This window comes from Hakea prostrata, chromosome 2, assembly GCF_041222555.1.
Source record: "Hakea prostrata isolate BN-2017 chromosome 2, UWA_Hpros_2, whole genome shotgun sequence".
NCBI classification, from domain to species: Eukaryota; Viridiplantae; Streptophyta; class Magnoliopsida; order Proteales; family Proteaceae; genus Hakea; species Hakea prostrata.
In genome coordinates, this window is record NC_142601.1 from 42,276,859 (window position 1) to 42,289,530 (window position 12,672).

At 40.0% G+C, this 12,672-nt stretch overlaps 1 pseudogene; it reads left to right on the plus strand.

Moving 5' to 3' along the window:
* The window catches only part of LOC149024390 (uncharacterized), an 82,343-nt pseudogene that overhangs the window by 56,540 nt on the left and 13,131 nt on the right, over nucleotides 1–12,672 (plus strand).

Here is a 12,672-nt window from a genome sequence, read left to right on the forward strand (position 1 = left end):
AGAAGAGGCATATCTCTAGGAAAGTGATTGCGGTTACGACAATTACCCTGAAGATTCCACGAGTGGTTATGCTCCGTACGATGCTTAGTCCGACCATAGAGTGGAAGCGCCCTTGTGCCATTTATGAGATTTATACTTATAGTGATATTGTCTATAAGATTGAGAACAATTTAGTTACCTATTGTACCTGCTATTGGGATTAGATTCTATTCTGTTTCTTCTCTTTTGGAACTACATTTCCGTTGGTTGTAGAGTGGGATTTCACCTCACTTTACTTATTTGATTTAGACACTCTGATTATATTTAGTACTCTGATTTATATATGATTCATTCTTTCCTTATTTGGATCTTTGGTTTATCTGTTGCACATCGATTATAATTGTTCATGATTATGTTATTGTTTATGTGGGAGGTTGATTACTCGATACCTGATCTTCGGGCTGTGGATCACACTCTCGGGTATGCCAGTTAGGGTACCGGCTGGGAGGATGTGATAGCTAGGCTTTATGTGGACAATGTTGTTCATCTTCATGGAGTGCCTGTGAGTATTGTGTCTGATCGTGACCCTAGATTTACTTCTAGATTTTGGAATAGTTTGCAGAAAGCTTTGGGAACCCAGTTGAATTTGAGTACTGCTCACCACCCTCGGTCTGATGGACAGACTGAGCGGACAATTCAGATTTTGGAAGATATGCTTGGATTGTATGTTTTTGATATGAGTGGTAATTGGGATGAACATTTAGCTTTGGTTGAGTTTGCCTATAACAATAGTTATCAGTCTACAATAGGCATGGCTCCTTTTAAAGCTTTGTATGGAAACACTTGTAGGACACCTCTGTATTGGACCGAAACTAGAGAAAGGAAAGTATTAGGACCTGAAATGATTGAAGCTAAAAGTACGATGGTAGACATGATAAGAGAAAGGATTAAGACTGCTCAGTCAAGACAAAAATCTTATGCTGATAGAAGATGATCAGATTTGGAATTTCATGTTGGTGAGAACGTTTTTCTAAAGGTATCGCCTATGAAGGGTGTAATGAGGTTTAATGTTAAAGGAAAGCTTAGTCCTGATATATTGGACCTTATGAGATTCTTGAAAGGATTGGATTAGTTGCTTACTGTTTGGCTTTGCCTCCGTCACTCGCTGAGACTCATAATGTATTTCATGTTTCAATGCTTCGGAAGTATGTTGAGAACCCAGATCACATACTACAACAAGAACCTGAAGGACTTTGTGCTGATTTATCTTATAAGGAAGAACCGGTTAAAATCTTGGATAGAAAGGACAAGCAGTTAAGGAATCGAACTATCCCTTTGGTGAAGATTCAGTGGAAGAGCCATACCCCTGAAGAAGCGTCTTGGGAGAAGGAAGAAGACATGAAGGAGAAGTTTCCTCATCTTTTTGGAAGTTCAGGTATACTTTCAATTTCGAGGACGAAATTTCTTTTTAGGAGGGGGGAATGTGAAACCCGGCCCTAACCTTAACCCGAATACTCTTTGATTGTAGGTCCAAAGACCCGAAGTAGAAGTGAAAGTCAACTATGGGCCATATTGGTGGAAGATATAGTGTTCGACTCCGAACCTATGGACATTGAAGATGATGCCCCATACTTGAAGACAGTGTTGGATATAGAGAAGAGACTGCACCTTGATGAATAGAAGATTAGTTGATGACCTTAGAGCTTGGTGGGATATGTTTTAAAGCCATTTTTCCATGCTAGGTATGTTGTAGAATATGTGTTTAAAGTTTCGTTTGATTCTGAGTAGTGGAAGACCCCCAATTCCCTATTTTTGGCCTTCTTTGTCCACTGGGTCGAGTGCTTGGGTTGACTGGCCAATGCTACCCAGCCAATCGACCAAGAGTTGCTGAACTCGAATAGAATCTTCTGTTTTGAGAATCTTGCTATATATACCCCATGACTTCGTGATTTTAGTATCCTTAGCCTCCATAACACTTAGAGAACGAAGGGAAACCATCTCCAAGCCTCCAAGAGTGAATAAGAAGACCTAATCTTGCAATCTTGCAAACTCTCTCTTGTTCTTCAATTAAAGGTTAGTAATCCATCTTTTATGTAAATGATTTATTCTTTCTATGATCACTCTCATCTCTGAACTGAGATTATGATGAAGATGCTGGAACCTTGTAGTCATATCTTTACAATCTCTTTTCATTCTCTTGTACTATGATCATCTCTTTCATTCTTGACATGATTCTTATGATTTCTTCTTAAACTATGATAATATTTCCTATTTTGATTCATTCTAGCATTATAGATGCTTCTCTATGATTATTCATACCTCTGATCTATTGTGTTCTTGTATTAGAATGAGATCTAATCATCTCTAGTTCATCTCTTTCATTCATAGCATGTTTCCAATGAAGACTATGATTTTTACCAAAATAGAAACTATGGTTCTAAATTAGGAAGTAATGTTTTAATGGTGGTTTGATGTCTAAATTACGCTTTTTAGTCTTAGACTACTGTGTTAGACAATCCCTCCAAGTTTCGTCGCATTCCGGTTTGTGTAGCATAGGTTTCGGATCAAGATTCTATTTTTACTTTCGGATTTGCTCTTGGGTAGACTGCCTGGGTCGACTGGCGAATGCTACCCAGCCAATCAACTCGAAACAACAGAATCTATTTTCTTCGTCCGATTTGATTCGATTCATGCTTATTCTTTTAGGACTACTTCCTAATGATTGTGTGATGCCATTCTAGGGTTTATTTGCTAACTTTAGATTCATCCTCTTGTCCGTCCGGAATATTCTCGGATCTATTTAAGGTAAGGAAAGTTGTTACCATATTAACATAGATTTGCATAGATTTAGTTTCTAATTTGGGAACTAATTATATTTGCTACTGTTATGTTAGTTTCTATTATTATATGAATGCTGCAAGTACATTAGAATCTTATTTCTTTATTTGCTTTATGTACTTGATTATGTATGAATACTTTCTCATGTATGTTTCCTTATTTATTTAATCTTGTCTTATTATACTCTTTCACATGATGAGATATTTGTTGTGGATGATATGACTGAATTATGATTCTGATTGCTTAGGTATGATTTGGGATTGGGGAATGTCCTTTTGACATTTCTGTCCTTGGACCTCATTGAGAGTAGTATGGGATATTTCTAATGTTGCCCTTTGACGCTTTTCCGGATTATTGGTTTTCATACCTAGGACTTGTCTAGCAGTGTTTGGCTAGGTTATACCCTCGTTATATCAGACCCGAATCGGAAGGGTATTGAGACCGAACGACCCGTGGTAGCAATGGGGATTCATGGGTGCTCAAGACCGGTGAGTTATATCCCTTAGGGGACATGAATCACATTGTGGGGACCATTTGTGGGTAGAGTTGCATATGGATAGACTTGGGCTCATGGGCGTTCAAGACCGGTAACCAACTTGTGAGAGGACATGAGAGCTTCCTGTTTACTATATGTGGATGACCTATAGGGTTGATGAGTCCGTATTTGAGAGAGTCGGATACGCTGACTCTAGTGTGAAGGATACTGGAAAGGATCGCCAGGGGCGAGGAATGGACGTATCTGGATCTGAGTTGATGTAACTAAGTAGAAGACTTGCATTGGGCTAGGCTTTACCTTGACATGCGCCAATACTTAGACCAAACGGTGATGTGGAGAGAGGTGACCTAACCCCTAACCATGGATTGTCCAAGATGGATGAAGGACACTTTGGCAACCGACGTTGTGAGATGAGACCTACCCAAAGAAGTATGGTGCTATGACTTAAAGCATGTTTGCCTATAGAGACCAGCATACATAGAGTTAGACTCATACATGCATTGTTGTCTCATATCATATCACTTATTGCTTTGTTGTGATACTATGTTATTTATGCTATTATGGAATAACTTGCCTTGCTGAGTTTCTTTTGAAACTCACTCCTTTTGTACAATATCTTTTGTTAGACTATTCTACAGGTTTTGATGGCTATGAAGCGCAATACGAGGAAGCGCAAGATGATGAAGCGTACCATACGCAAAGTGTTGGCGATTACGAAGATTACTGTGAGGATCCCTCGAGTGTCTCTCTTATTTCCAGGATTAGCCCTACTGTGGAGTGGGAGCGTCTGAGCATCATCGATGAAGTCTACGTTTATGAGGACATCCTTTATAAAGTAGAAAAGACTCTAGATTAGTTAGATTATATCTTTCTTTCTTGTCTTTAGAATTGGTTGTAATCCCATTTGATTTTTGAACTACATTCCGCTTTACTCGTGGAGTGAGATTCCGCCTCACTCTACTTTTGATTTATATATCTATTGATATCTTTTCCGCACTCTGGTGATTATCTCGTTACATATCTATGATTCATTTGAATAATATTATTAACATTGATTTAGTCTTGTTCTTGATTATATTGTTGTGAATGTGGGAGGATGATTTCACTAATTACTGGATCTTGTGGACTGTGGATCACACACTCGGGTATGCCAGATAGGGTACCGGCTGGGTGGATGTGACAAGCGTATCCTATGGCTACAACCAACTTGGACTACGGACTCATCAACCATATTGGTCATCCACAAGTAGTAAACGGGAAGCTCTCATGTCCTCTCATGGGTTGGTTACGGGTCTTGAATGCCCATGAGCCCAAGTCTATTACTACAACCCTACCAATGAATGGCCCGCACAGTGTGATTCATGTCCTCTCACGGGTTGGTTACCGGTCTTGAGCACCCACAAACCCCCATTGCTGCCACGGGTTACTTGGTCTCAATACCTTCCGATTCAGGTCTGATATAATAGAGACATCCTAGCCAAACATTGCTAGACAAGCCCTAGGTATGACAAACAATAATCTGGGAAAGAGTCAAAAGGCATCATAGGAAATGTCCAATACCACTTCCACTGATGTCCAAGGACAGAAATGTCAAAAGGACATTCCCCATTCCCAAATCATACCTAAACAATCACATTCCCAATTCAGTCATAACATACAACTGATGTTCCAATATATAGAAAGACAATCATATATACATAATCAATTAAATAAAAGGATTACATGAATAAGACCTTCTGTACCTACATCACTTACAACAGTAATAGAATCATAATGAAATGTAAGAATAGCAATAAACTCATGAAATTGCCAAATTATAAACTAAGATCATGCAATCTAGGTTATTATGGGAACAACCATCCTTACCATAAATAACTTTGAAGAATATTTCGGAGGAATAAGAGATTAGGTCCAAGGTTAGCAACAAACCCTAAACAAACATAATTCGGTCATTAGGAATAAGCCCTAGAAGATTAAAAGTCAAACGGATCAAATCAGATGAAGAAACCAGCTGCTGTAACCTTGGGCAGCCTGGCTAGGTCGATTGGTCCAGTTGACCCAATGAACAGTACGCAACAGAAATTAGAATTTTGATCCGAAACTCATCTTCCGGGATTCAAAACACTCCAAAAATTCAAAGGAATATTAGGAATAGTAATCTAAGACTAACTAGCATAGATTAGACACCAACAATGATCATGAGAATTGAATTCTATATGAATAAAAAATAGGGTTTTCATAGAAAATAGTCCATGGATTCAACAGAGAGGCTAGAGAAAATAAGGTTTCACTCTAGATGAAAATTAGCAGTAGATCATAGATAAGAACTATCATGAGAATGGATTTAACATGCTAGAGAAATCAAAACAATAAGAATGATCCTACATTCATGAAGATATCACATGATATCTTCTTAAAATCAAATATGTAGATCATAAAAGTATTGGCATGAATGGAGATTCACTCACAACAACATAGATTGAAGAAGAGGTATTTGCAAGTATGCAATACCATCTTCATAATCACAGCAATGAGAATAAATCAATACAAGAGTAAACCAGTAGAAGATTAAGAGTTTACTAACCTTAATAAGGAGCAATCGATGAAAAACTTGAGAATTTGCAACGGATCTTCTACGCACCAAAGAGAGGGGATTGAGAGAGGTTCTCCACGTTCTCTAGAGGTTTTAGAAACAAAAGAGGCTAAGAACCATGAAGTCCTATTAAATAGAGCATCAAAACCGTAATCAGTAGATCTTCCTATCAGCAGTGGGTCGATTGACCCAGTCGACCAGCCAATCGACCCAGGCTGACAACAAGCCCAAGTAAGGGAATTCAAGGTCCAAACCTCGATATTTTCAAAGGGGCTTCTCCTAACTCAACAAACAACTCACCTAGCATAGAGGGGTACCTTCAAACCATGTCCAACTAGGCTTTAAGTCCATCAACCAAGCTCTTCTTCATAAAGGTGCAGTTTCTTCTCCAACTCTAACAAAGTTCCAAGTATGGAACACCATCATCAATTCCCATGGGTTCTAGGTCAAACACCATGTCTTTCATTGAGATGGCCCATAACTACCTTCATTCTTCACTTCGGGTCTTTGGACCTACAAACAACAGGGTTCCCGGGTTAAGGTTAGGGCTGGATTTTACAAAAACTCTAAGTATTATTATTACACCCCACCCGCCGGTATCGGTTCCGCTCGATAACCCGTGGGTGCGATCCATCACAGGATCCAAGGTCTTATCATCAATAATAATAAATGCAAGAAATAGAAATCAAGAGCAAGAACAAGTTCAAATAATTAATCAAAAGGATTACAGGAGTCCAAAATACTTCAAGAATAAATCACGAGAAAGGAATCAAAATAAACAAGTTTCAAAAGTTATTGAGTTCAGCGGATGCAAAAATAATAAACAAAATAAAAAACATCAGATGATCTGTCCCCGCTCGCCATCAATGGGTGTTGTAAGCACACTCCAAGCACTCGCAAGAGGCTCCGTGGCAAACATCTCCATCTTCTACTAACGGTACCACAATCTCTTCATAGGAGTTGTTCCAATCATATGGAACCTCTCCTAATTCGGAACACCATCTGTACAATATATAGTAACATACAAAGAAAGAGTATACAAAGAAAGAGTTTTGAGGAACTCAGTAAGGATAACACATCTCACATACATGACGACATATGTCCAAGTAAGCATATATGTAATGAATGGTATGCAGTATATGAATGCTACTAAGATCTAACTATGAAAGTCTCTAAACATTTGACATGCTGTCACGCCCTCCCAGCCGGTACCCTATCTGGCATACCCGAGAGTGTGATCCACAGCCCGAAGATCAGGTATCGAGTGATCAACCTCCCACATAAACAATAACATAATCATGAACAATCATAATAAAAGTACGGAAGATAAACCATAGATCCAATAAAGAAAGAATGAATCGTAAATGAATCAGAATAATAGATATAATCAGAGTGTCAAACAGATAAGTAAAGTGAGGCAAAAATCCCACTTTACAACTAGCGGAAAAGTAGCTCTAAAAGAATAAACTAGACAAAATCTAATCCCAATAGCAAGTACATTGGGTAACTAAATTGTTCTCCACTTTATAGACAACATCCTTATAAGTGTAAATCTCATAAATGGCACAAGGACGCTTCCACTCAATGGTCGGACTAAGCATCGTACGGAGCATAACCACTCGCGGGATCTTCGGAGTAATTGTGGTAACCGCAATCACCTTCCTGGAGATATGCCTCTTCGCCTTGCGCTTCTTCATAGGGACCGTCATAGTACTCGGTACTGCGGGATAGTCTAACAAACATTGTACAATAAAGGAATGAGTTTCAAAGAAACTCGGTAAAGGCGATTAAAATCCATAATAACATAAATGGCGGGATTCCGAACAATCATAAATGCAATATGATATGAGACAAGCAATGAATGAATGAATCTAACTCTATGTATGCTTGGTCTCTATTGGCGGACATGCTTTAAGTCATAGCACCGTACTTCTTTAGGAAAGTCCACTCACATCCTCAACCATTTAAGATATCTTGGATTCTCTCACGGGTCATTTCACCGGTCTTGAGCAGCCGATTGGTAATGGGTCCTTCATCCCTCGGGACAAACCTTGGCGGGGGTTAAGTCAACACACTCTCTCACAACCATTTGGTATAAGTGCTGGCGCATGTCGGGGTAAAACCTAGCCAAATGCAAGTCTTCTACTTAGTTACATCAAGTCGGATCCGGATACTTCCATTCCTCGTCCCTGACGATCCTTTCCGGTATCCTTCACACTAGAGTCCTCATAGTCCACGACTACGGACTCATCAACCCTATTGATCATCCACATATGGTAAACGGGAAGCTCTCACGTCCTCTCACGGGTTGGTTACCGGTCTTAAGCGCCCCGTGAGCCCAAGTCTAACCATATGCAACCCTACCAATAAATGGCCCCCACAATGTGATTCCTGTCCTCTCACGGGTTGGTTACCGGTCTTGAGCGCCCATGAATCCCCATTGCTACCACGGGTCGTTCGGTCTCAATACCCCTCCGATTAGGGTCGACATAACAGGACATCCTAGCCAAACACTACTAGACAATCCTAGATATGTCATCCAACAGTTTAGGAAGGTGTCCGAGAGGGCATCTCCGGAAACATCCCATAATATTCCCGTAGTAGTCCAAGGACGAAGTGTCAAAAGGACACCTCTCCTTTCCAAACCATACTTAAGCATACACATGCATCAATTCATATCATCACATATATGGTAACTTCATATATGGAAAGAAATCAATAATTACAATCACTTGTATAACATTGGTAAGTAAATCATACATGAATCAATTCAATATGAATAAGTAATGCTACTGTAATCAAAGTTATGCAACAGTAGTATATCATTGTAAGAATCTAATTTAGGAATCATATCTATGATATTCAAATATAGAAACTAGATTCATGCTATCTATGTAATTAAGGAAATAACCATCCTTACCTTTATAACTCGCAAAGGAATCCTAAGAAATCAAGTAAGATCTTGGCAAACTTGAGAAGAAGGTCCTAAACAAGTATATACAACATATTAGGAAAGATCCCTAACGAGAAAAGATACCAAAACATCCAACACGGACCAATTCCGGAGTTCGTTGTACTCATTGGTCGAGTGGATTGGTCGATGGCCTAGTCGACCAATCGATCGACCAATGCGAGACGATAGCCTAAAAAAAACGAGTTTTAAGATATGAAATCCGAATTTGGTGGTTCAAAAGGGTACTAATCAAGGGGTAAACTACATCAGCAGTATTCTAACATATAGGGGACCTCAACACACCAATCAAATCAAGATATCAAGATCCACAAAAAGTTACCATAATTAGATCAACCATGGATCTTGATGAATTCGAAATAGAAATCAAAGACAAGAACAATAGGAGGATGGATCATTGCTTCGGGTAATGGTATCATGAAAACATACATAGATCTTCAAGGAACAAGGCTTAGAAGCATAAATCTAAATAAGGAAATAAAACCTACCATATATGTAACTATCATGCTTCATGAAGAACACATAGTATGGTAGAAGAGAACAACTAGAAATTGATAGATTATGGATCATGGAAGGAAAACACAGTAATTAACTACTAACATGATCAATCATAGAAGATCCAAATAGATCGGAATTCAAATCAGATGTTTAACAAGATTAGATCATGGTTTGATCATGATTCCTTCAAAAGCTTGCAATGATCATGGTTAAGATCATTGTTCTAGCCTCAAATCCTTAGGATGATCATGAGAACATGTTCAGAGATGTTTGCAACAGAGAATGCAGCATCTCTTCTACTGTCTCAACTCAGAAAGGAAAGAAAAACAAAGATGGAGGAGAAGAAGAGAGAGTAGACATACCTTTTGATGCAAAAAGAAGAGTTTCGACGAAGATCCGTCAAGAAAACACCAAGGATGCAAGGGAGATGACTTGCGAGAGGTCTTTGGTTCGTTCCAGAGAGTTTGGAGGCAGCAAATACGAAGGGGACCCGGGATTGACCTAAAAAAAAAAAAAAAAAACCAATTTCCAAAAAAACACCCCTCATTGGTCGAGTGGATTGGTCGACTGGCCCCGATCGACCAATCAGTCGACCAATGTCGACAACAAGACCAAAACGAGGGAATTGAAGGCCCAGATCAAATCCAATCCTAAAGGGGTTTTGCACACAAGTCAAGTGACTTACCTAATAGGTAGAAATGCCTTCAAACCAAGATAGAGAGCACTCCAAGTCCATCAACTAATCCGATCTTCATCAAGATTCAGCTTCCATAAATAGAACTTCATCATCAACTTTCATGGATTCAAAGCCAGACACCAAGTCCTCTACTGGGATGGCCCAAAGCTGACTTTTTACTTTACTCCGGGTCATCGGACCTACAAATAACAAGGTTTCCGGGTCAAGGTTAGGGCTGGGTTTTACATTCTCCCCCCTTAAAGAAATTTCGTCCTCGAAATTGAAAGCGTACCTGTGCTTCCAAAGAGGTAAGGAAACTTCTCCTTCATATCTTCTTCCTTCTCCCAAGAAGCTTCATCAAGGGTATGGTTCTTCCACCGAATCTTCACCAAAGGGATGGTGCGATTCATGCTGCTTGTCCTTCCTATCCAAGATTTCGGCCGGTTCTTCATCATAGGTCAAATCAGCACTAAGTCCTTGAGGTGCTTGCTGCAAAATGTGTTCCGGATTCTCTATGTATTTTCGGAGCATCGAAATATGAAACACATTGTGAACACCAGCAAGAGGCGGAGGTAATGCTAATCGATACGCAACGGGTCCAACCTTTTCCAAAATCTCGAAAGGTCCAATGTAACGAGGGCTAAGCTTTCCCTTAACATTGAATCTCATCACACCCTTCATTGGTGAAACCTTGAGAAAGACTTTCTCTCCAACTTGAAATTCCAAATCGGTCCTTCTCTTATCAGCATAAGATTTCTGTCTTGGTAGGCGAGACTTAATCCTTTCTCTTATCATATCTACCATAGCACTCGTAGCTTCAATCATTTCGGGACCTAAGACTTTTCTTTCACTGTCTCGAGTCCAGTACAAAGGTGTCCTACAAGTCTTGCCATACAAAGCCTTGAATGGAGCCATGCCTATTGTTGCTTGATAAGCTGTTGTTATAGGCAAACTCAACCAAAGCTAGGTGTTCATCCCAATTACCACCCATATCCACCACACAAGATCCGAGCATGTCTTCCAATGTCTGAATTGTCCGCTCGGATTGTCCATCGACTGTGGATGATGACCTGTACTCAAGTTCAATTGGGTTCCCAAGGCCTTACGCAAACTATTCCAAAACCTTGAGGTGAACCGGGGATCACGATCCGAAACAATACTCAATGGCACACCATGCGGGCGAACCACATTATCCACATAAAGCCTTGCTAGCTTATCCGAGTATGAGTGATCTTCATAGGAATGAAATGGGCTGATTTGGTCAACCTATCAACAATCACCCACACGGTGTCATTGCCTTTACTTGTCCGAGGCAAACTAGTCACAAAGTCCATGGAGATATCCTCCCACTTCCAACTAGGAATAGGAAGAGGCTGAAGTAATCTAGATGGAGGTTGTCGAACGGCTTTCACATGTTGGCAAGTCTCACACTTGGCAACAAAATCATCAACATCCGCCTTTAGACCAATCCACCAAAAATGTTCCTTCAAGTCCTTGTACATCTTGGTGCTTCCGGGTGTATAGTAAAAGTGACTAGTGTGCTTCCTTCAATATTTCTTTCTTAACTTCTTCATTTGCGAGGCACACACAGTCTTCCTCTAAACAACAAAGCACCATCCATGGATATACCAATGTCGGGGTCCGACTCGAGATTCGAAGAAATCTTCTCAACTTTGATCAAAAACTCTTGATCGGAACTTCTGCTGAGCAACAATCTTTTCTCTAAGACCAGATCTTGCCGTCATGGCGAGAAAGAATAAAATCGGAATTCTCGGGGACGATTTCCAAAACAAAACTCTCAATAGAAGACCACAATGGTAAACTCAAAGCATTCAAATCCAAAGTCTTCTTCCCGGTTCTTCCTACTAAGAGCATCGGCAACAACGTTTGCTTTCCCGGGGGTGATCTTGAATATCACAATCATAATCGGAGACTAGTTCCAACCATCTCCTTTGTCTCATGTTCAACTCCTTTTGGGTAAAGAAGTATTTCAAACTCTTATGATCCGTGAAAATGGCAATCTTCTCACCGTAAAGGTAATGTCTCCAAATCTTCAAAGCAAAGATAACGGCGGCAAGTTCTAGATCGTGAGTGGGGTAATTCCGCTCATAATCCTTCAATTGCCAAGAAGCATAGGCTACGACCTTGCCATGTTGCATCAGTACACAACCCAAACCAATCTTTGACGCATCGGTATAAACTGTCATACCACCGGAACTATCAGGTATAGTCAAAACCGGGGCACTTGTCAATCTATCCTTCAACTCTTGGAAATTCTTCTCACAGGCGTCAGACCAAACAAACTTTTCTTCTTTCCTGGACAACTTAGTCATAGGAGCAGCCAACCGAGAAAAGTTCTCAATAAATCTTCGGTAGTATCCCGCCAATCCAAGGAAACTTCTTATTTCCGTTACTGACTTCGGTCGTTCCCAATCAGCCACGACTTGGACCTTTTCGGGATCGACACGAATACCTTCGGCTGAAACTACATGACCAAGGAATACCACTCTCTTAAGCTAGAAATCACACTTGCTAAACTTAGCGAACAACTTCTTTTCTCGCAACCTTTGCAAAGTGAAACTTAGATGACTCGCATGCTCTTCTTCGCTCTTCGAATAGAT